At 41.6% G+C, this 24,902-nt stretch overlaps 1 protein-coding gene across 9 annotated transcripts in view; it reads left to right on the top strand.

Moving 5' to 3' along the window:
* The window catches only part of ESRRG (estrogen related receptor gamma), a 633,554-nt gene that overhangs the window by 176,609 nt on the left and 432,043 nt on the right, over positions 1-24,902 (top strand). For 6 of the 9 annotated variants that reach the window (XM_040460922.1, XM_040460923.1, XM_040460924.1 and 3 more), the window contains one exon: positions 10,466-10,557. The exons of the other annotated variants lie outside the window; for them this stretch is intronic. The gene's annotated coding sequence lies outside the window, so the exon portion shown is untranslated. The remainder of the gene's footprint in view (positions 1-10,465; positions 10,558-24,902) is intronic. 9 annotated transcript variants of the gene reach the window in all.

The raw sequence follows: 24,902 nt of genomic DNA, 5'->3' as shown, positions 1-24,902 counted from the left end.
TTTATTTATTTATTTATTTATTTATTTATTTATTTATTTATTTATTTGAAAGAGAGAGAGAGAGAGAGCACGCACACGTGCAGGCAGGGGAGAGGGGCAGAGGGAGAGAGCGAGAGAATCCCAAGCAGATTCCATGCTGAGCACAGAGACTGGCTTGGGGCTCGATCTCACCACCCTGGGATCATGACCTGAGCCGAAATCAAGAGTCAGACATTCAACGGACTGAGCCACCCAGGTGCCCAGAACTCTTTATCATCTAAAAAACCATTACTGTCTGGGTGATATGTGGAATTGTTGAATCACACTACATTGTACACCTGAAACTAATACAACACTATATTGACTAATTGAATTAAAATAAACACTTCCAAAATTTTTTTTTTAATTTAAAACTGTCAACGTGATATGTTGATATCAACAACAGATTGGGGTGTATAGTTTTTGAGTCGGAGAAAAATAGCTCCAAGGTCACAATATGTCAAGGCTGCCCATCTGTACTGAATCCTGGGTCACTCTCAGGCAAAATTTAAAGCTTCTAGAGCAAGTTTCCGCGGAGTGTACCAAGAAGTAGGATGTCACTTCTGGAATCTCATATGATCGTTCCCGTAAATGTTTTCCCGAAAGAGGGAAGGATTTGGAGATGGAATGGATAATGGTGATGAGAGCAAGGAGATGCCAAGGATGATTCCTTTGTTTCTGTCTGTACAGTGAGTTGGATGGTGGTATCAGTCTCTGTGGGAGAAGCAAAGAAGTGATGTGAGCTAGTCTATGTTTAAAAACAACAACTCAAATTCGAATGGATCCTCAGATCTCAATTGGTGAATTAATTGTTATTAATAGACCAATGGCTGTGTAGTCTTCTAAAATCTTCACGATTCCTTGTCTACCTTTTTTTCAAAGAACCAGGCCATGCAATGATCAGTTTGATTCATTTTTACCGTTCTGCTTGATCCATGCAGGTGTGGCACTCTTGAATCAAAGTGCAGTGGTCCCCATGGGGAACCACAGCCTGTGATGTACTAGGCTTCAGCCCTGTGGTTTTACTGTGCTTGGTTTTGTTTTCAAGTGTTAGCATTTTTCAAGTGTTAAAGACATAGCACCTCTTGAGCTAATGGTGTGGTCTGAGTCTACACGGCAGAGGCTCAGGGTTTCGTATTAGGTGCTTGTCACTGATGCCCTTTGTAACCCTCCGAATTGACCAAAGCAAGATTCCAGTCTGTACTTTCTGTTTGGAACACAAGGTGAGGCAGATCAGAACCTAAAAATGAATTAAATCTGTAATGCATTGGTTATAGTCTGTTACTGGTTTGTTTGAGGCAGGTTGCTATTTTTGGAAAGTACTGAAACTGATCATGACAGACTCAAGGACTGAGGTTTCTCAAAAAGTTAATCCATTCACTTAGTAAATAATGCACTGTTCTGGGGAACAACTCTCCTCCTCCCATATTTTTTAATGGTGGTGAAAAGTCAGTTGCTCTGAAAACTAACTTTCTTCATGCCAACCTGCCCTATTGTTTTTTGTTTCTTTTTTTCCTTAGCTGTGGTCTGCCAAAAAAAAAAAAAAACAGAACTAGGGCTTGGCACACCAGTTTTGATCAGACCAACCATCAGAATCATAATGTCCTAAGTACAAAGCTCACTAATTGAATTTCATTCACTGGACTGAAATATAGCAGCAAAGACAGAGAACACTGTCGGCCGTTTTTTATGAGGTTCGGAGTCTAAAGTCATTTTAAAAATTGGGTGATGCAATTTCTTGTGTCTTTCATTTAAAATGCTACTTGGTAAACAGTGTTTCAGATTAGTGTCTTTGTAATTTAAATGAAGACAATACATCAAGCTGAATCTGAAAGGAAAGTTTAGGAAAGGATTCATTCCTCTTTTTGTGTGATCTACTGTAGAAAATAATAAATAAATAGGTAGGAGAGAGGGAAAGAAAAAAAAAGGTTCGAGGATTTTAACAGACAAAACTGAACTATTTTTAAAACAGAGTTAGTCCCAGTAGCTAAATCTTTGTTTTCTTCAAGCAGACTAATACATTCTGCCTAATTCATTTTTTATTTTCTCTCGGGGTCTGCTTGCAGATTTGCCTCAACAAAGGAAGCATCGTGTTACATCTTTTAAATAATTGATGGCTCTTGGTCCAAGCCAGCTTGAAGGAAATTCTGAAAATAGGTACTGATTGAGCAAATGCCTCCTTCCTTCTCCCCATTCCCTTCTTGAATACTCTGTACTCCTCTCTTCCCTCCCCCATTTGCTTCTTTGCCTCCTTCTTGACCGACCAGTAGAGGATGATGATATCATTTGGACTTAGGCTCTATCTAAGCCTAAGATACCACTTGGTATCCCTCATCTGTTTCATATCATTCTATATACTTTATTAAAGATGGGGGAACTGTTAATTATAAGCTGACTGATGTAAATGAAGAGTTCTTGATTATTCACTAGCAACGTTATGTCATAATCCCCACCAGAGATGGTTTGTTGGGACTACAGACAGTTACACTTAGAGCTTGTTCTTTTAAATTCAAAGGATGCTGTCTCCAAGGGTCAAGTTACCCTGGAAGCTGGGTCGGCTGGACTGTGGCCTTGCCAACTCCAGCTGTTCCTGCAAGTTCAAATACTGTGAGCTGACCTGTGTTTCCCCGCCAAGAAAGAGAAAGAGATTTCCATCTTATTTCACTGTTGAGTCATTAGCGGTTGTCTACAACTTGGAAAAACCATCCCTGCTTTAAGGCAGGGGTAGTCAGTAGGAACTTGGGCTGGTCCACCATGAACCTGGCTTCTGGTCATGACTTTGTAAGTCACTTTGAGTTCCAGAGCCTCTCTTTCCTTTCCTTACTGATGAAATGCAGGCTTTGGAATGGCTTATCTCCAACATCTAGCCAGCGATGATGTTCTTGTGTCTTCCAGAGAGGAAGTCGATTTCATTAATGTATTCCGGGTTTGAGTGAATGGACTATGTGCTCGCTCACAGTTAACCTTCTTCTTTCTTCACATTGTTTTTCTTTTCTTTTAGTCTATCACTTCTTCTCTTCTGCTGCTTATCCCCTTTCCTTTCCCTTCCAGACTTTCCACATTTCTGTTTTCAGAGTGGAAGGAAAATGGTTGGCAAGGTGTTAATGTGGAGGATCCTGGCCACTTATTTTCTTTCAATCTTGCCATCACTTACAGAAACTTTCACCTCCAGAAATTGCATCCTAAGGTATCCAATATTATTGAATTTGGGAAGATTAGCTATAAAGTGGAAACTACTGGGAGATCTAAATCTGGAATTCTAAGTTGGAGCTCAGTTTAACTGGGGGAAAGCTTTCCATCGTATCCATCACTGAAACAGCTGTATCTAAATTGGTGGATTATCGTCTACTCTTAAAGTGGTATCAGTGTCTGACCTACTCTCGTTTCCAGGTGACATTTTAAAATCTCACATTGCTTACATTTTTCCATTTTTCTCTTATTATAGCAAGCTTGGTCAGGATGGGGAGCTGAAGCCATCTTTGCTCCAAATCTTCCCACTAATGAATAGCTCGTTTGAATATCCTGTGCCTGCCTAGGAAGATCTCTTCTGATTGCCTTTATTGAAATCTTGGAAAAAAGCTTCAAATAATCAAACCTATTTAGAACCACACAAACAACATATGGCAGGGAATATAGAAAGTTGAGGAATTTCTTCTGTTCATCTTCTCTCTGACTGTCTTCTAAAGTCATATTCAGAAGGATTAAAGGAACTATTTGTGTTCTCCCTCTTAAAAACCAATGCTATCCATCCTTTTTGAGAATATATGATGCATACATAGGCTTTTGTATCTGCATGTAAATAGGTTACAGGTAACTCCTAGCGGTAAGATGTACTCCTAAGGTTTTGGAATTGAAAATGTGCTTTTCTCCAAGGATACCAGTGCTGTTAATAGTTGGGTTCTACGATAGTGCTACCATTTTCAGGAGCATTATGTGCTAAATGGCTTCTCTTTTTATTGGAATGTGCATTCTTTAAAAAAAATTTTTTTTTAATTTTTTTCCAACGTTTTTATTTATTTGTGGGACAGAGAGAGACAGAGCATGAACGGGGGAGGGGCAGAGAGAGAGGGAGACACAGAATCGGAAACAGGCTCCAGGCTCTGAGCCATCAGCCCAGAGCCTGACGCGGGGCTCAAACCCACGGACCGCGAGATCGTGACCTGGCTGAAGTCGGACGCTTAACCGACTGCGCCACCCAGGCGCCCCTGGAATGTGCATTCTTAGTGCCATGTGGGGACCCAAAGAATAGATCTTTCTCACTCTGAAGGTAGAGAGGTTTTTCCCCATCTTTAGGGAGCTGATTGTAACACCCTGGAGGCTTCTGATGCTGAGGATGGGGGGGGGTGCAAATCTGATTGCCTTGGGGGTCAGTGACTTTGACTTTGAGTGAAGGGATACTGGTAATTCAGTTCTCTGGATTTGCTCTAAAAAATATCTTCTGGGATAGGTAAGGGAATCCAGATGCTTCCGCCCCTAGCCCCGTGCTGTGCAACCATGGTGGGATAGCACTATTCACACTGTAATCTATGTGCAACAATGCCCCCAGAAGGTTCATAAGATGCAAAAGCCACTTGAGTGTATCTGGTAGTTTTTAACACTAGAATTATTTTTTTTTTGTCAATTCAAGTTGTTCAATCTCAATACTTAATTGGGTAGAGGCAGTTCCTAGTCTACACAATAATACTGTCCCTGTGTACATTTTAAAACTGGTTGTTTAGGGACGCCTGGGTGGCTCAGTCGGTTGAGCGTCCGACTTCGGCTCAGGTCATGATCTCACGGTCCATGAGTTCGAGCCCCGCGTCAGGCTCTGTGCTGACCGCTCAGAGCCTGGAGCCTGTTTCAGATTCTGTGTCTCCCTCTCTCTCTGACCCTCCCCCGTTCATGCTCTGGCTCTGTCTGTCTCAAAAATAAATAAACATTAAAAAAAATTTAAAACTGGTTGTTTATACTTCAGAATATTTCCCAAATAGGAAAATTTACGTAGCTAGTGATGAGTTTCTAGATTAACCACAAAAAAAATTTCTCAATCATACTATAACTGAACTTCTAAATGTTTACAGCAGTTTTGTTTTCTGTTCTTCAGTAAATCATCTACTGTATTGAATAAGAAATCTTCCACCTGGATTGGTTGTCACCATTTAAAATAGAAGTAATCTGGGGAAATTTATATTGCGTTTTGTAGTAAGAAGAGATCATTGAGGTAATGGTCACAAATTCCCATACCCTTCCAGTGCCCATCTGTCTTCCCTCACTCAGGATCCCCGAATGGCACAGAATACAAAGTGGAGCCTGAGATGTCTTCTAGCAAAAATATGCAGATGGTGAAATTGGGGGAGAGTGGTCAAAGATCTAGATTCTAATTCGTCCTTCCCCCCACCTTCTGAGTATTCCAAAATAACAGGATCCCAGTGGCCTGTGGGACAACTGGTTCATGTACCTTTGGTCCCAGAAGACTCCAGATTCTTTAGGGATTATCGAAGCACGATGCATCTATCCATCTTTTCTCTCCTTGCAGGAACTTCTAAGTGTCCTGTGCATAACTGAAAGGGAGTTTAGTAACTAAGGTAGTAATTCTTCCTCCCCAAGACTCTGAGAGCAGGATCCCACTGCCCCCCTGATGTGGGCTGCCTCCTGTGTGTATGGGAGATCCCAAATAACATGATCCTGACTTGAATGCCTCTGATCAGAGATAAAGCTCTATGCGTAGGATCAAAAGGACAACTCATTCCAAAAATTGTTATCATAACGTGCGCATTATTTTGAATTTTCATTAATTTCAGCGATGGGCTTTGGCAAGATGTAGATTCTAAATGTTAACTTGAAATCACAGCCATGTTGGTCATGACCATTGGCAACGTCACACAGACAGCAACTTCTTACCTGATGAAATCAGCACCTGAAGGACTTTTGACCCTTCAAATCCTCCTTTTGTAAGACGTACCATATTTTATTGCACTTTGCTTTATCACACTTGCAGATACTGTGTTTCTTTACGGATTGAAGGTTTGTGGCAACCCTGCATCAAGCAAGTCTACTAATGGCATTTATTTTCCCAAAGTGTTTACTCATTTAGTGTCCCTATGTCACATTTGGAGAATTCTCACAATATTCCAAACTTTTTACTATTATTATTATATTTTTATGGTGATCTGTGATCGGTGATCTTTGATGTTACTATTGTAATTGTTTTGGGGGGACACAGTGTACTCATATGAGACAATGAACTTAATCAATTAATGTGTGTGTTCTTCCTGCTCCACCCACTGGCCATTTACCTTCTCTCTCTCTCTCTCTCTCTCTCTCTCTCTCTCTCTCTCTCTCTCTCCCCCTCTCTGTCTCTGTCTTTCTCCTTCTCTCTTTCCACCCTTTGGGCCTCCCTATTCTCTGAGATACAACAAAATTGAAATTAGGCCAATCAATAAGCCTACAGTGGCCTCTGAGTGTTCAAGTAAAAGAAAAAGTTACACATCTCTCACTTTACATCAAAAGTTACAAATGATCAAGCTTAGTGAGGAAGGCCTGTCGAAAGCTGAGATAGGTCAAAAGCTAATAAGCCTCTTGCTCCAAACCGTTAGCCAGATTATAATGCAAAGGAAAAGTTCCTGAAGAAACTTAAAGGTGCTACTCCCGGGAAACACAGGGATGATAAGGAAGTGAAACACCGGCTCTGATATAGAGAAGGTTTTAGAGGTCTGGCTAGAAGATGAAACCAGCTACATAAATTCTCTTAAGCCAAAGCCTCACCCAGAACAAGATCCTGACTCTCCCATTCTAAGAAGGCTGAGAGAGGTGAAGAAGCCGCCGAAGAAGAGTAGGAAGCTAGCAGAGGTTGGTTCATGAGGTTTAAGGAGAGAAGCTATGTTTATAACCTCAAAGGGCAAAGTGACGCAGCAGGTGCTGATGTAGAAGATGCAGCAAGTTATCAGGAAGATCTAACTAAGATAACTCATGGAGGTGGTGGGCCGCCTGGGTGGCTCAGTTATTTGAGCACCGACTTCTGCTCAGGTCATGATCTCGCGGTTTGGGAGTTTGATCCCCACCTCAAGTTCTTTGCTGACAGCTCGGAGCCTGGAGCCTGTTTCCTATTCTGTGTCTCCCTCTCATTCTCTCTCTTTGCCCTGCCCCTGCTCATGCTCGCTCTCTCTCTCTCTCTCTCTCTCCAAAATAATAATAATAATAATAATAATAATAATAAAATAAAAAAATAATTCATGAAGGTGGCTACACTCCACAACAGGTTTTCCATGTAGACAAAACAGCCTTCTATTGGAAGAAGATGCCATCTAGGACTTCATAGCTGGAGAGGAGAAGTCAGTGCCTGGCTTCAAAGCTCCAAAGGACAGGCTGACTCTCCTATTAGGGGCTGAAGAAGCCGTGACTTGAAGTTGAAGCCAGTGCTCATTTACCACTCAGAACATTCTAGGGCCCTTAAGAATTATGTTAGTCTGTCTTTTGGGATGAGCACTGGGTGTTGTATGGAAACCAATTTGACAATAAATTTCATATATTAAAAAAAACACTAGGGATAATGTAATTAAAAAAATATGTTAGTCTAGTTTGCCTCTGCTCTATACATGGAATAGTAAAGCCTGGATGACAGCCTATCTTTTTGCAGCCTGGTTTACTGAATATTTTAAGCCCACTGTTGTGACCTGCTCAGAAAAGAAGATTCACTTCAAAATATGACTGCTTATTGACAATGCACCTGGTCATCCAAGAGCTCTGAGGGAGATGTACAAGACCAATGTTGTTTTCATGCCGGCTATCACAACATCCAGTCTGCAGCCTATAGATCAAGGGAGTAATTTTGACTTTCAATTGTTATCATTTAAGAAATACATTTGCTAAGGCTATAGCTGCCATAGATAATGATTCCTCTGATTGACCTGGCAAAATAAATTGAAACCTTCTGGAACAGATTCACCATTCTAGATGCCATTAAGAACATGTGTGATTCATGGGAAAAGGTCAAAACATCAACATTAACACATATTTGGAAGAAGGTGATTCCAGCCTTCATGGATGACTTTGAGGAGTTCAAGACTTCAGGGGAGGAAGTAAACGCAGATGTGGTAGAAATAGCAAGAGAATTAGAAGTGGAGCCTGTAGATATAACTGAATTGTGCAATCTCATGATAAAACGTTAATGGATGATGAGTGTCTGAGCCAAGAAGGTGGTTTCTTCAGATGGAACCTACTCCTGGTGAAGATGCTGTAGATGCTGTTAAGATTGTTGAAATGACAGCAAAGCACTTAAAAAATTACATAAGCTTAGTTGGTAAATAAAGCGTGGCAGGGTTTGGGAGGATTGACTCCTATTTTGAAAGAAGTTCTACTATGGGTAAAATGCTACCGAACAGCGTCAGGTGCTACAGCGAAATCGTTTGCGAAGCAAGAGTCCCTTGATGAGTCAGACTTCATGGTCTTAGTTTAAGCAATTGTCAGAGCCACCCAAGCCTTCAGCAACCACCACCCTGATCAGTCAGCAGCCATCAACATTGAGGCAAGACCTTCTACCACAAAGAAATTACGTGTCACTAAAAGCTGAGATGATGGTTAGCATTTTTAGCAATGAAGTATTTTTAAAATAGGGTATGGACATCGTTTTTGAGACATAATGCTATTGTGCCCTTAGTAGACTACATATAGTGTAAACATAACTTTTATATGCACCGGGAAACGAAAAAATTCATTTGACTTGCTCCATTTCAAGTCTTGCTTTATTTTCACAGTTTGGAACCCACCTGCAGTGTCTCCAAGGTTTGCCCGCACTTCTTGAATTGTAAGCTTTAAAAACAAAACAAAACAAAACAATAACAAAAAACTAACAACCTACGTTGGTTCCCCTCAGGCTTCTTACCTTGTAGTGTTAGTTGGATGGGTTCTCGCCTCATTTTTCCTTAGACTTAAACAAATTACAACATTTTAACAGGACTTCTGTGTTCGCAGTCCCAGGAAATAAATAAGGTTGAATTCTCACATCGGAGTCATCTTGCTTCTCTCTCATTCATTGAATATACTGGAAACACCTTCTGCTTTTATTTGCAAAGCACCTTTCCTTCCCGATTCTGGACCCTGTCAAATTCCAGTGCATGCAGGAAACCTCCTCGGTGTCTGGGCTTCGCAGATCTTCAGCCCTCATCGTCTGCAAGACTTTATTTACAAACTACCCCCTTTGTCTTCCAGTAGTCAAGATGTCCTCTTCAGCATTAAAGCCGATGATCCAAGTTTGATTCCGGTTGCTTTTTGTAGTCCAGGGAATTGAGGTGAAGCTGGGATTGAAACTTCAACTTGCTTCATTCTCGAGCATTTTATTTTTAACCTCATTCTGTAAAGAAAAGGGCAAAAGCTGTGGGTGTGGCGGTGTCTTAAGTGAATGTGATTTCGAGCTCCTCTGAGAATCTTCTAATCAAAATACAGGCATCTCTTTGAAGCGTTCACTCCCCAAAGTCTACAGTTACCGCATTCGTGCCTCAAGGGGTATAACAGAAGATGGCCTGGTACCACCTGATTAATGAGTTTTCCACATCTTTTCCTTAATGAACTACACTGGATCCTGTGTCCAACAAATTGTTAGAGGCCTTTCAGTTGTCCATTGGTCACACCCTTCTCGTCTTCTGCTTCTCCTTTCCCTGGGTTGCAAGTCCACAGAAGAATTCCCCTGGGTTTCCAAGGGGTCACCTTTTGCTCTGGAGAGTTTTCTTCTAGATGAAAGGGTGTTTTTTTTTTTTTTTAGATGGGAGAGGGGTTCAGTCAGGTCACATGGAATTGCCATGTCTGTACATCAAGATTGGTAGAATATTGATAGTTTCATACGGTTCCACCTGACAACTTCTCCTGATAAACATTCTACCTAAAACAGCATTTTGAAGTGCATGTCTAGCTAAAACCCACTGTGCAGTTTTTTAAAAGAGAAACTTGAAATATTTTTCCAATGACGAAACTTGTGTTTCTCTAACCTGCTCCCTTTTCTCTTTTCTGAGGATCAGGGAAATAAGAGACAAAACCCTCATATTTGGAGAAAGTCACATATTTTGAGCTGGATGTGAAATAAGTAGGAAATCCTTTGGTCCCTGTGATAGAATTTTTTTCTGAAAGTTATAAATGGGAGTTATCATGGAAACTGCTTTGAAACCTTAACTAGAGCATTCACTATAAATAAGAGAGGAGCAGAAGATTAATAAATCTGATAAAGCTGAGAAAGAAGAAAACTTGAAATAAGAAATGAGGACTGTACCTCGTTTGAGCATTAATATGGCCCTGAGTACATATATAGGAAAATCAAAGACTTGCTCAAGGCAGAGCGTGCGAAGCCATAGCTATTAATGTGTGCTTAACTCTATTGCCTGGGAGATTTTATTAAATGCAGCGGCCAAGGAAATTGACCTCACTTTTTTTTTTTTCCTTTTTTGGGTTGGATCCTTGCTCACGTCACGTAAATGAATAGAGCTGACAATTTACTGGCTCATCAATGAAACAATATTAAATTATGAAGATGTAAGGAAAAAATCCTACGCTAACATTGTTGCAGTTTGAAAGGTAAGCTGTCCCCTACAAGAGTAGGAGATATTAATGTTCATTTAAAAACCTATATAACATAATGCCAGGTGATACACATTATAGGGTTAAGTGGCCTCTTGATACCTTTGATTCACTGCTGTCCTGGAATGTATCTCATTAGCAACATACATGAAGAGGCTCCCATGTTTTCTCTTGTTCTGTCTTTTAAAACGCAAAAATACCACTGTTCACGCTTTTAGAGTGTTTTATTTTATGGGATATTCTGACAAGTTGGGCTCTACTGAATGTGTGTTACAGTGATCGTTGGGTTCCTTTTCAGAGGTTTTGCCCTTGTTTTTATTGGTTCGCCATACTGACCATGAAACATAGCCGTCAGAGCCAGACTGTTTCTTAATTCTTGTCTTTCGGGGATGTGGAAGAAACAAAGTATTATTTTTCTTGCTGTCTTGTCCCTTGCTTACGGTTGGAAGCCTCTTCCTAATCCTGTCTTCTGTGAACTTATTAAAAGGACTTGGTATCCCGTCTCTTACCAATCGAATACCTAGTTCTTCCCAAGTATACCTAGATATTAAGTCTTTACTTCGCTTTTGAAAGAAAATCATCCTGCTGTTCTTGGCCACCGTCGTTACTCAGTTGGTCATGGACCCAGGCTCGTCTCTTGAATTTAGAGCCCTGTTGTAATGACTGCCTGACAGGATCCGAATGTGGAGAGGTCCTTTTTGTGGAAATAGTTCCTGCTTCCCTCTGACCCTCAAATGGGCTTCCAAATCAGGAAAGGTGACAAACCACTGCCCTAAGCAGTTAGCTCTTCCGAGGCAGTATCAGTAATTTATTTGTCACCCCCAGTACCTACTGCAGGGTCTGGTGCAGAGTGGGTGTGCAAGAAATTCGTGCACACTAGCTGACGATGATGCCTCTCTGTCCTGCTCGGTGCTGACCCCTCTGCAGTGAGTCAGATTTTCTGAACAGCATTCAGCAGATTTCTGCTTCAATGTGGAAAACGGCACTTTAGAAGTCGAATTACCTTTTTCATGGCACCCAGGTTGCTTGCTTTGCAAATTGAGAATAATTTAGGCAATGGGAGAATATGTTTCCATGTGTGAGTGGACTGAAATGAGTTTGGTGTTCTGTCTGCTCCTTTAGCTCAAACTATCGTAAAATGGAGTTCTCGCCAAAAATCATTCAGTTATATGATTCTGGGATATCATCTGTGTTTTGTGTAACATCAGTTTAGTTTTAATTATTGCTGATGCTTAAATCTGTGCTTCTTGTAAACTGAAGGTATGTCCTACCTTAAGAAACCAGAATGTGCTGCAAATGCATGCTTCCTATGCCTTTGCATGAAGGGACACTTATTTGCACTCTATAAATAACTTGGCTTTATAAAATAATTTATCACAAGATTCCTTTAAGTAACCACCTCTCTTAGAGCATTTGAAACATGATTTGATTTGAACAAAATCAATGTCCACTCACTCAACTTTTCAAGAACACATCTGCTTTGTCATGTGAGGCAGGTGACGGGAGAAAAAACAAGCAACAAGGAATGAGGGTCTTAGTGAGCCGAATAGGAATTAATTTTAATTTAGAAAAAAATTTGCTTTTCTAGAGTTTCCCAGGGAAAACACCTTCACCTTTATCACCTCCAAAGTACATAAGGAAAAAAAAAAGAGCAGGCCAATTTTTAGTTTGGAGAAGATAAATCTATTTCTTCGGTGGGTCGCATTCTGCATTATGCATGTGCGTAAAAGTGAGGTTTGCTTTGATCCTGACTATTAAAAGTTTATTTTTAAACTCAGACTGGGCAGGAATCCAGTGATGCTCTTTCCCTGCGTGCATCCTGGTTTCAGGTCCTCAGCCTGGCTGAATGTAGCTAAGCAGCAGGAAGTAGTTGCAAAGTGTGGAGACTTGGTGAGTGTTAGGGGTTTTTTCCCCCCTTCTTCCCCTCCATTTTTGAAATTCAAATTGAATGCAATTTTCAGCTCATTTGAGCCAGAATATACTGTTGCTGAGCTTCAGTGGCTCTTAAATTCAAACTCACAGGAGAAAACAGATATCATCTGTCACAGAGGGTGGGAGAGAGAACACTCCCCCTATTTTATTCACGGGAGGCAGAGCTCTAGTAACTAATTCAAACCTTTCTGCCTCATCGACTAATCATTCACCGGCGAACTTATCAACTAATCAATGAAACCTTTAAGACACTCATCTTAGGAAGTCGGGAGCAATTTCCCCCTCCCTTAAAAAAAAAAAAAGTCATTGTTCAAGGCTATTTTTGTGTTGTTGGGATTTTAATACCTTTTTTGCAAACTGAGACAGAATATCCTGGCAATCTTTTTCCTGCCCTTCCTGACTATTTTTATTGTTTCCATCTTTAATGTCTTTGTCAATGCTATGTATTTATGACCGAGGATTAGCAGAAAGCTTACTGCTGGCTAAGTGAGGCCAAAATTTTGAGTTTTTTCTTCACTGAACAGACTGCCTGAAAAATAGTCTTGTTTCTTGGGGCAGATATAAATACCAATTAAAAGAGGAAGACGCACTCATACAGTCCCTGGGTTTGCTAGTGTGCCTTATCTTCAGGGTGGCTGCTCTAGTGTGGCTTGAGAATGCGTCTCGGGAAACTTCTGCTACTGGATATGTGCCCAGGGAATGCAAATGACGTGAACGAATGATAATCTGAAATCCCTGCTCTAATTTCGGCAAGGATGTGATGTGGCAATTCTGATTCTGAAATCTAGGTTTCATGACTTACCACTGGTGCTTATCTTTGACTATTCTAATGTAATCCAGAATTTCCATGGGAACATGAAGTCCATTAACCTTCTCTCTCTCTCTCTCTCTTGCTCTCGCTCTCTCTTTTTGTTGAGGTATGTCTGTGAGAGACAATTATGATATTATTTCAAAGTAGGTAGGAGAAAAACAATTTGCTCCCTAAATATTATCTCTCATGAAATTAGCTCATACCCATCACATGTGGGGTTTAAAAATGTTTCACAGTGAGTGTATGATCAAGCCATATATATTTATATGTGAGTGTGTGTGTGTGTGTGTGTGTGTGTGTCTACATGTCCTCAAGGTGTCCAGGAATGTGACAGCAGGAATTTCTAAACAAGTCATTTTCACATTAATAAAGGCGTCAACGACTTTATCCTCTAAGTGGTAATGTGCTTGTGCCTTCTGCCCCTGGTGGAAGACATTTATTTCGTTGCTTTTATAAAAAGAATACCCTCACTTGTTAACCTGTTTCTCACTACGATGCCTTAATACAACTACCAAGACTATATTGTTGTTTCTTTGACTTCACTGTAAGAAGCCAAACTACCTTAACGAGGAATCCAATCCACATTTTTAGCTAATTACGAAGTTATTAGAATTTTAACTTTTCTACTGAAATATCAGATCTCTTCAATATGCAGGTAACTACTGAATGCTTACTATGTGCTAGACCTCCATTATGCTGAGATTTATAACATGCAAAATAGTAGTTTTCTAAACCCAAGTGAGGCAGATATTGGAAATGAAATATCAGCATCAATTAGGCAGGAAACGGTGAAGCTTGAGAAGCCTTCAGGTTCTCAGATGATTCTCAAATATGCAGTCCCTCTTGTTTTCCTCAGTCGGTAACCGTTGGTATGAAACAAAAATGATCTAACTTGGAGGTAGGAGAAAAGGTGAGACACAAAATAATCAGTGTAAAGGATAAGCAATATATATACGTAAATGCTAAATGTATCCTATTCTTCAACAACTGCTTACAGTGCTGGGTAAGTCAGGATGGACAAGTGGGGTGCTGTAATCCTGCATTGTAAAGTGGGTAGGCCAGGGGTGAGCAGAGGAGATCAAGGAAGCCAATTCAGGAGGGAGGAAAAGCTGGAGTGGAAGGGAGAATGTTTGAGGCAGGGGCTTGGTACGCTGTGTGGGAGCTTGCTCATACCCAGAGGGCCAGTAGTTAAATTTCTAGAAATTTCATGAGCCAGCTTTTACAATATATCATTAAAAATTAAATTATGTGAACTTACAATAAATCACTTATATTAAAAACAAAAGTAATGAATACTGAAAACCTATCACTTCCTAATTATATCCCTCCCCATGCATTGCAATTATCTGTGCTCTTGAGATGTGTCCATCATATTGGGAGGTGGAAATACCGTCTGTGATGTGCTGCACATCTCTTCCCAGCAGCAGGTTCCATGATGCTATGTTGGTACCTTGACATCAGCCATGGGAAGAGTATTTATTCCACAGAAATTGGCGAATGCTAAAAATTGGGGCTTTTTTTTTCATTTGAGAGCCAATTATTAAAGACAAAACAGACAACATGGAGAGTGGAGGGTGGGAGCAGGGCTAAAAAGCTGGGAGGTGTGAGAGGAAAAATGCCAGAGAGCAGGGTTACAGGAAGAGAATGGTTTCCTTTTATTATTGAAGAGCAGAGCATTATGTTGGGCAAACAGTTCACAGTCTTTTAGAAATCATTGGGAGCCATTGACCATTTTTAATACATTTTATTATTCTTGTAATCCATGTTCTCTATAGAAAATTTGAAAATAGAATAATAGCTTATAATTCTATAATTATTGGTATGTGCCCCATACTTTTTAAGTGCTTTAAATATAATACATCATTTAATCCTGAAAGTAGCCCCATCGAGTAGTTGCTATTCTCCCGTGTTAAAATGGGGAAGGTGAGTGCAGAAAAGTTCAGAAGTCTGGCCAAGTAAAGGAGTATGATTTGAATGCAGGGAATTAGTTCCACCTAGAAGTTCACTCTGCTCTGCTGCTGTTCCGTGCAGAAATGACAACCCACGATGATCCCCCCCCTGGCCTCATAGTAGCAACATTTAGGAGGGGGAGAGGCACTCCTTCAGTTGTAGACAATTAAGATTTGGGGTGTGAGGAATCTAAGTGGGGAGGATCCCCTAGCAAATCAGCTTTGAGGGGAGCACAAGCCCAAACTCGAGAAAACCCCTGCACGTGGATGTGAGAGAATATTCATCATCACAGGGATCGAGCATAGAAAGAAGAGCTTTTGGGAAAGGTAAGCTTTAGGAAGAAATGGAAGAAAGGAATCATGGATGAGAGAATGAGCCGTTGGAATGGAAGAGAAATACAGGGGAGCATCAAGCACAGTGTCCTGAAGATACGGAGGGAAGAGTTTGGGGAAGGAGTCGCTAATGAACAACAAGGGCTTCTGTGCAGTTTCGTAATGGTAACCATATAATTTCTCATCCCAACTGAGTCACTTTGAGCGTGAAGGGGGTGCTATTAATAATTAGGCCAGGAAAGCAAAATAACAAGGGAACAGTGAAGTATGATCACACTAGGTTTGCAAATGGTTGAAAGTGGTAGATTTCTAAGAATTCATGATGGTCTGGAAAGGATTTCTTTTTGACCAACATTTACTGAGCATCTACCATGAGGAATGCTAAGTGCTGAAGATAAAGATACATATGGCAAAGTTAAAAAAAACATTTTGTTGGGGGAAAACCGAGAAATTTGGTGTTCGAAGCATAATCTTCCTTTGCCACTCACACCCAGAAGCAGTCACTATTCACAGTTTATTAATAGCTTTTTCTACATATTCCAATGGTTATAGAGATATCTATCTATCTAACTAGTCTTGTTTTCAGCTAAAAAAAAATGCAACTTCCCACATACCATCAGCCTGCAATTTACTTACTGAGCATATATACATCTTTTCAGGTGATTGAATATTTAGTATCCTCTTAAATGGCCATATCATAATATTTGTCTATTCCCTTATTGATAGACAGCCCTTTTTTGGTGCTATTTCCGTGATGGTATCTACTTTTTTTTCCTGTGGTCCTATTTCCATAGGAGAGATATATAGAGTAGGATTGCTGAGCCAGAGTGGATCTCCATTTTCAATTTTACATTAAACTGTCAGTTGATAGCTTAAAAACTATATAAAATAACTCTTGTACCAACCTTGTGTGAACACCCACTTCCTAGTTAGCCATGGTTATGTCAGACTCAAATTTTTTGCCCATTTATTGTTGGGAAGTGGTATCTTATAACTATTTCAATTAGCATTTTAAAAATTAATGAAGCTGAGCGTCTTAATTTTATTGGTCATTTGTATCTTTTTTAGTGAATTTACATCTTCATAATCTCTTGCTAATTTTTTCTGTTGAAATAGTCATCATTGCCCTTATTTGTTGAAATTTCTTCCACACCAAGAATATTAACCCCTTTTCTCTTCAATGTGTTATGAAAATCTTTCCCATTTTATTTTTACCTTTTCATTTTGCTTTTGATTGCCATTAAGGAGAAATGCTTGAATATGTTTTTTTTTTTTAATTTTTTTTTTTGTGGCTTCATTTTCTGTCTTCCTTAGATTGATCATTCCCCCTCAAAAGAAAGAAAAACAATGTTAATTTTATTCTAAATCTTTTATCTATTTTTTCTTTTTTTTTTCTTTTTTCTTTCTCTTTTTTTCTTTTTCTTCTTTCTTTTCTTTTTTTCTTCTTTTTTTTTTTATCTATTTTTTCAACATAATTCTTGATCCTCATAACTCATAGACTATTAGGGAACATGGCTGCAAGTGTGGGTATTTTGATTGCATTTGATCAGAGCTCTAACTAAGGGGGAGTCCCAGAGCTATGAGAACCCCAAGGAGGGTACTTGGGTCAGTTGGGTGCAGGGGAGAGAGGGGGTGCAGCTGGGCTTCCTGTAGGTGGGGTTTCGAGCTGAGGGAAATGGCAAGTTAAGGAGACTTGGAAACTTTTAGGATGTCAGGATGTTTTACAGGACAAGGAAAGAAGGGCCATGTGCTTTTGTGGGATGGGACAAGGGAAAGCATTTTTAATATTGGGGAAAGCTATTTTTCTGAGATTTTCAAAATCTCCACAAAGAGTCGGTATTATTTTTATGGTCAGAAAAAGTAATTTTAAGTTGAAGAAAATGAAACCTCTGAATGTAGGATTGAAGAAACTAAATCATAAGTCAGGAAAGGTAAGAAACACCTCCACCTACAAGGTTAGGATGGGACAAAGAGGGACAGGGATCTGTGTTTGAGGATTAGAAGGAATTTGCACATCATCTTTAATATCTGTGTGCCTTTCTCCAGTTACTTGGGGGCCAGGTGATGACAGGTGCCTGCTAACTGAACTTGACCTTCAGCCTTTCAACTTTCAAGTCTCACTGTGGGCCACTCCGGGATAATATCCCGTTATCTACAATGAGGTCCTTTCTGACTAACTTGGCAGTGAAATCATGGCGTTATCTCATCATGTACTTCTAGTTTTCACATACCGTTGTGTTTCTCTACTCTTCACTTTAAAATGTGTAACCACTATGGGACCTCATGTGTTCAAACTGGCATGCTTCAGACTTGCACTGCCTTCTGTCTGGGACCCCTCACAAATCTTTGTCAGGCCTACTGGAATCCTTCATCCTTCAAGTCCAGCTTATACATCATCTCTTTGCTTCAGCCTTCCTTGAATTCATCAGCTAGAAGAAACCTAGATGTTGAAATGTGCCCTGGTACCATTTAAGTCTTATCCTAAGGCAACAAAGTGTAACAGTGATATTTTATAGTGATATACAATGATACATATTCTGATGTTATATCTAGTGACATATAACATATATTCTAGTTATGTATTCATCCTAAAACACCAAAGAATATAATGATCATGTTCCTAGCTAGGTTGAAATTTCTAGAAGGGAAAAAACCATGTTCTACTTCTTGGCCATGTTCTCCTTTAATGCAGAGAAGTCTCATCTTCCAGGAAAAAAGGCTAGTAGACCAAGTCCATTTGTAGAAACAAATCCATGGACAGCAGAGGCAAGAGAAGGTGAGGGATGAAGGTACTCACGGGATCATCAGAATATAAAGCCATTTCCTTAACATAATGGGATAGGAGCTTGAGGAGAGCATAATTCTAAATAAACCTCAGAAGGAAGTGAGCCTAGGAAAGCACAGGGCATGAATAAATGGACTACCTTGTACTCATGGTGGAGGGCCCAGACGAAGTTAGACAGAAAATTGGAAATGAACCACATTTACACGTTCCCTCGCATTGGGTGGCCAAAGAGCAATACGATGCAAAAGAGACCTGAGTATATCTGAATCAGAAGGAAAGTGTAAGAAGAGAGATTAAAGCAGCAGGAGAAGAAGAAGGGTATTTGTGAAGAGGGAGAAGTGAGTCAGAGAAAGGTTCTTCAGAGGGGATGTGAGTCAGAGGAAGATTACATAATAAACTTGGCTGAATGTCTGTGAAGTGAGGACAGTGATGGACCTAGACAGGAGAGAGATCCAATGAAGCCATGAGGGGCCTAATAATTGGGGTGAGGTAAGAGTGACATGGTATGGTCAGGGGTGAGAGGTGTTCTGGGGTGGGGAAAATCAGGCACAGTTTCTGTGAGGACCCAGGGAGGATGATGGCCTGACAGGCAAGACGGTTATGCTTGGAAAGGGATCACACTTAGCATCTTTAACAGTTGGATAGCATCTTACACCAGGAAGGGACTAGGGAGGTCTGGTTCAATGTCTGAGGTGCTTAATGTCATCTCTGGGCAGGCCTCATGGCTTGTCTTTCTTCTCTGTCTCCACCCCGGCCAAGCCAAACAGCTTTACATCCCCTACACTGTTATGTTCTTTCTTTCTCATTCATACCTGCAGTTCTCTGTCTGGAATGTTCTTCTAACGTCTATTCAAATTCCAGGGCTCTGCCTAAAGACATTTATTTAAAGCCCCTCCCCCCCCCCGCCACCCCCAGCCCACCTTGGGAAGCATCGCATGTTCCCAAGCATTTGTCTCCTATTTCTTAACTTACATGGGACATATAGTTGCTTCTTGACTGTTGCTTTTCTAGATTAGAAAGTCTATTCCATCCCATCTTCTAGTACTTTACTGGTTACAGAGTAGCTGCCAGGTAAATATCTCTTAAGTGAAGGAAGGAAGGAAAGAGGGACGGGAGGAAGGGAGATAAATTTTTAAATTTCACCGCCAGTTGTTGACAAAGCCTGCCATACTTTTTCTGAAACTAAGTATAGTGAGGCTTGATCTAAGTGTGACTTGAACAGTCCTAAACAGATTGGGGAGATCAGTGGTTGGGTTTCTCCTAATAGTTTAACCATCACTGAATGTGCATCTCAGTGGCATTGAATACAGCAGACATACTGTTTTGAAGGCATCCATCCTCACCATGACCCATTTCTAGAAAATTTTCATCCTCTCAAACAGAAACAGTGATTCCTCATTCCCTGCTCCTTCCAGCCTCTAGCATCCACCATGCTAATTTCTGACTCTGAATTTGATTACTCAAGGTGACCCCATAAGTAGAGTCATACATATTTGTCCTTTTGACTCTGTTTTACTCATTCAGCATAATGTGTTCAAAGTCCATGTCGTAGCCCATGTCAGAATCATACCCCTTTGTAAGGCTGAATAACATTCAATTGTATGCCTACATCACTGTTGTTTTTCCATTCATTAACTGATGGGTATCTGGGGGTTGTTTTCATAGGAGATCAGTATTTTAAGTTGTAGGTAAAAATGGGGGCTGAGCAGTGGTGTCAAGGCTGGTAGAGTCAAGGAGCAAAGGGAAGGGTAGATGGAGGAGTCCTCCATTTGTATGACAAAGTCAACAACAATGTCCAAGAGCATGGAGACAAGACAGGGGGGAGAGGGAATGCTTCAACTGGGCCTTGGCAGCCTTGACATGAAGAGGGTAATGAAGATGGGTGCCATGAATTAAACACGATAGTAAATATTGAGAAGTAGTTTGGAGAAATGCCCATTTTCCCCCTTCCCGTGCTGTCAATTGGAGGAGGGGGATGAATGAGAGGGAGCGGAACAAAATGAGACATCGTCTGGGTGAAAGAAACAAGAGCTGGATGGGAGACGAAGGGGAGTTTGGCTCCATGGGGCACTGGGGATGATGTAATGATGAAGGAAGAGCCAGTGAAGTCTTAATTCAAAGCCGTTCTACAATTTTCATGCAGGGAGAGCCCTCAATGCTATGAGATCAATGGATATCTATTCTATAGTTCATTACAATCCAAAGAAAGGGATTCCACAGCTACCATTAGGCACCCATCCCTCATGTTCAAGACTGTCTTTTTTTTTTTTTTTTTTTTTTTTTCAGCTAGACTAGTTTGGGCCCTTTTTTGTCTCCTTGACTTTTCAGTAGTTGGAAAATAATTATTCATACTTATTCCATCAAAATCCCTTACATGCCTGAATTCTTTCTCAGTTAAAGATTGGAACTGGATTAAACTCTTTTCCCTTAACGACTTCTCAGTTACAGTTTTTCTAAGCCTTTAATGCCCTTTGAATTGTCTGTGTTAGGTTTGCTTGGGTTAAAGAATAGTCAGATTTTGCCGTGTCCTGTTTGAAGCTAGTGTTCTCCTTAATTACCTGGTAATTCCATTTCCTTGTGCCATTGTCTGGTGTGGCACTGAAAGGGCGCCATTTTGCGGTAGACAGAAAGGGCGCCATTTATTTCTGAAAGCAGCTTGATGAGAGGGGCTCATTACGTGCCATATCCGTCTGGCTCAACCTCTCAGCCTAGAGGCAGAGCAAGTTATTTTCCAAGATACTGCTGGCCCTGAGATTGTGTTACCTTTTTGGAGGTGCTATTTTTTTCTTTCTACTTCAGAAGTCTAGCTCGTTGGCCCATTTCAAGTTGCCTCTGATCTTTAACTGCTGCTCCTCTGCCCCTTGAATCCATCCTGGGGGAGGCTCTCACTGGTCACTTTGCAGAGTCCCCTCAGGCCAAGAAAGCCTCCCTCTCTTTGTTTCTACTTAACCCCTGCCCTTCATGGTGGTGAGGGGCCATCTCTGGGCCACCTCCCTTGTAGTCTGTTATTATTTGCAGGTGATTAGCAGGTGGCTTCTAAGCAAAAAGGAACATTGCCCCAGGCTCCGCTCTCCCATAGGCTCTTGCCATTTTGCTACAAAAGAGAAAAATCGAGCCTTTGAACAGTGTATATATACTATTCATGTCCTTAGAAAGAGAGGAATGTCTATAAAATTTCAGGAACAGTATTAGATTTTACTCAGTTATCAGAGGGCAGAACTATTGGGTGATGGCTTGGATTGCTTTCGGAATTAAAAAGAAGCAGTTGCCACAGCTAGGTGCCTGGTCTTTTAGTAAAAGCTTATTTGAGAATTTCTCTCTAGACACTAATCCCCCAACAAGTTGTATTCCAGTGAGACAGAGTGTCCATGAAATATAGTAATTGGGGCCGTGTTGAGCCATTCTTCTTGTAAGGGGGAGCTGGCTGCGTGACAGCATGCTGCATTCAGCATTCCGCCTGCGCACTGGCGACTCATTTGACCAGATGAAAGCTCCCTTCTCCACCTCCGTCTTCCAGGCTTTTTTGTCACCTACGCTGCTACCTTCAGGTTCCCCAGGGGAAATATTATATGCTTCTTTCAACATCTTGAGCTACTGTCCCTGGCATTAACTGAAACATTATCCTTTTTGTTTTTTTGTATCTCTGAACGAAGTGTAGTGTCTACTCAACTCCCCTGCCCCCCAAAAGGGGGCTAGTTCATTTACCTGAGTTTTATTATTTTTTATTTTTATTTTTATTTTTAGAAAGAGAGAGAGAGCCTGAATAGGGGAGGGGCAGAGGGAGAGGGAGAGAGAATCTTAAGCAGACTCCATGCTCAGCGCAGAGACTGACGCGGGGCTCGATCCCACAGCCATGGGATCATGACTTGAGCCAAAAGCAAGAGTCAAAGGCTTAACAGACTGAGCCACCCAGGCGCCCCTACCTGAGTTTTAAACTGCTAGTTTCTCTCCTAATATTTTTAGTTGAAAAATAAAATTGAAAGCCCATCAGAACTTTCTCTCCCTGCCTCCCGTGCCGAATACACATTACCAAACGACTTGGTATTTGGATTCGAGGTGTGCAGGAACCACATGAACCTGCGTGGACTTCTCATTTTCCACGGGTGCTCTCAGTTTTCCTGGGCAGGAAGCTGGTTGTGTCAGAGTAGCTGTTTGTGTAGCAGAACGGGTCAGAAAACAATTCCTAACATTCTTTGACTCTGGATTTAATTCTTTACTCATGTATGAAGGTGCAGTTCGTCCTTCAGAGCACCTGGCCAATTTCATCTGTTACGCTGTTCCCCAAATGTGCCCCGACCTGCTGAAGCTGCTCCCGGGCAGAAGCCTGGCACTCTGTATTTTAACAAGTGCCTGAACTCCCCCTTTGGGTCTGACAAGGCTGGGAGACACTGTTCCATTCGTCCCCGATTTTTGCTAGCAGAGATGCACACGGGGTCTCGGGGTTGCATGAGAAGGTGCGGAGCTGTTTGCGTGGCCTTTTTCTCTCGCTTGGCTCAGGATCTTTTGTCCCAAGGAGATCCCGAACATAGAACAGCAGGCCCATTTTGAACAAACCAGGAAAAGAGGGAGACTGTTAAAAAAAAAAAAAAGCAAACAAAAACTGAGGGGTGTGTTCTCATTTATTTGAGAATAACCTTAGGAGGTATCAAGTTGAAATAGTCCTCAGGGCTAGGGCTGCTGCCTTGCTGGTCTCAACATGTTTTCTATGACAACAATAATAAAGGCTGTGTCTCCATCCTGTTTAAATCACAAAACCAAGTGGATTCTTTGTTTCCCTGCATGAGAACTGCATGTGGTTCCTATTCCCTGATAAGGTGGCTCAGAAAAATGACCTGTTGCGATGACCTGGAAATCTTCTCGAGTATAATCCTCCAGATAGTGGTAGATGATAGAGAAGAAAATCAGGAAGCTTTGACATGTGCCGGGGAAGAGCTGCTGGATGTAAATATACATAAGGAAGACAGCGCACTTTCATTATCTATTGAATAAGGCAGGCTGGGGACTGAGGGGCGATTGAAAACAGTGTCTTGGGTACGTAATAGAGTTTCAGATTTCCTCACCTTGCCTGGTGCTGCTCTCCTGTTTGCCCGAGTCTCATTTTTGCCCTGCCATAAATAACCCCAAGCTGGGGCCACAAACTATATCAACAACAAGAAAGCCATGACGGTAGCCTTTCGCCTATTTGCGGCACTCTGGATCGCCATGGCAACAATGGTCTTAATTACGGAGAGCCCAAATGATAACTTGTATATCAGATGTGGCTCACTTTCCCCCGTGGACAAAACTCGGATTCGAGAGCAGCTTTGTATGTAGATTTTCCTTCTAGGCTGGATTTTATTATCTGCTCTAACAGACAGCTCTTGTGCTCCTGGAGTGAACCAGAGGGAACGAAAGTACTGCCTTGAGGGGCCTGCTGGACAGGGGCCCTCCGTGGAGATGAACGGGACCCTTGTGTCTCAGAGGCAGCCCGATGCCCTCATCCCTCGTGAATTTGAGAAGCAAGCAAGCCATTGCTCTCAAGGGCTGCTTTTGGCTTCCCCTGTTGACCAGTGGAAGTCCACGTGTTAGGACAGAGACTTGTGTGAAGCTCCGTCTGGTAATCATCCTTGACAACGTTCAGGATTATGCCGGGGGTGCTGACAAGTGATTCCATCATGGCAGCGGTCACGGAAATACGGAAATCACAGCAGCTCTCCAATCAGAGCCGTGGAGGGAAGAAGGCAGGAGGGAGCACATCTTCTGATGCAGATGCCCCCCACCCTTTGTTTCGGGATCTGCTTGCCCATTCTTTGAATTTCTCTTCAGGCCTGGAGAGGTACCACCCCATAGCGAAATATTTCCGGGCTTCCTCATTCTGAAAGCTCTTGCGAAGCTAAATCATCTTCCCCTTAGGTAAACATAAATCATTGTCTACCTTCTTTGCTCCTTGAGTAGACCTTTTGCTACATTCATTAATTATGGCCGCTGCCTGGTGGCACAGTAGTGGCTGAGTCACCGCTGTGAGCATCGTTTCTGGAACGCCCCCGTTTCCGACACTGAGCCCTACGATCTAATTCGGTGTTGAAGAGGCCCTCCTTGGCAGTGGACAGCTGGGTGGTAGTGCGTGAAAGAGACGTAGCCTGCAGAAGGCAGCCGTGAGGTCTCAGGGGTGAGGGAGGTGAGGGAGGACATGGGGGGCGTTGACGGACCCCTGTTGTCCTTAAACGCGTGCTGCAGCTGTTTCGTCTCTGGCAACCCCTGGAAGAAGACCTTGATCCTTTGCTCAGTAGATTTGTGGCCTCTGTCAGCAGGCCAGTTCGTCACAATCCCAGCTTTGGAAGGCCGGAATGCCCATGCAGAACTGTTTAGAAATAGGCACCCTGGTTCTGCTTTCTAATCCTTTCCCACATGATTAAAAAAAAAAAAAAAAGTCCCGATTTTTGGTAAATCTTGCTTAACTAATGACACAGTCTCTGTGTGTGTTTTGCCTCCACATTTGGGGAAGCTTTGCGGCTATGATTTTGATTTTGGAGTTTAGGCATGTTAATTAAGC

The sequence above is a fragment of the Herpailurus yagouaroundi genome, unplaced genomic scaffold (genome assembly GCF_014898765.1).
Source record: "Herpailurus yagouaroundi ecotype Mexico unplaced genomic scaffold, PumYag 253, whole genome shotgun sequence".
In the NCBI taxonomy this organism is placed as follows: Eukaryota; Metazoa; Chordata; class Mammalia; order Carnivora; family Felidae; genus Herpailurus; species Herpailurus yagouaroundi.
The sequence above is the reverse complement of the archived record's forward strand: the minus strand, read 5'-3'. Positions and strand labels throughout refer to the sequence as shown.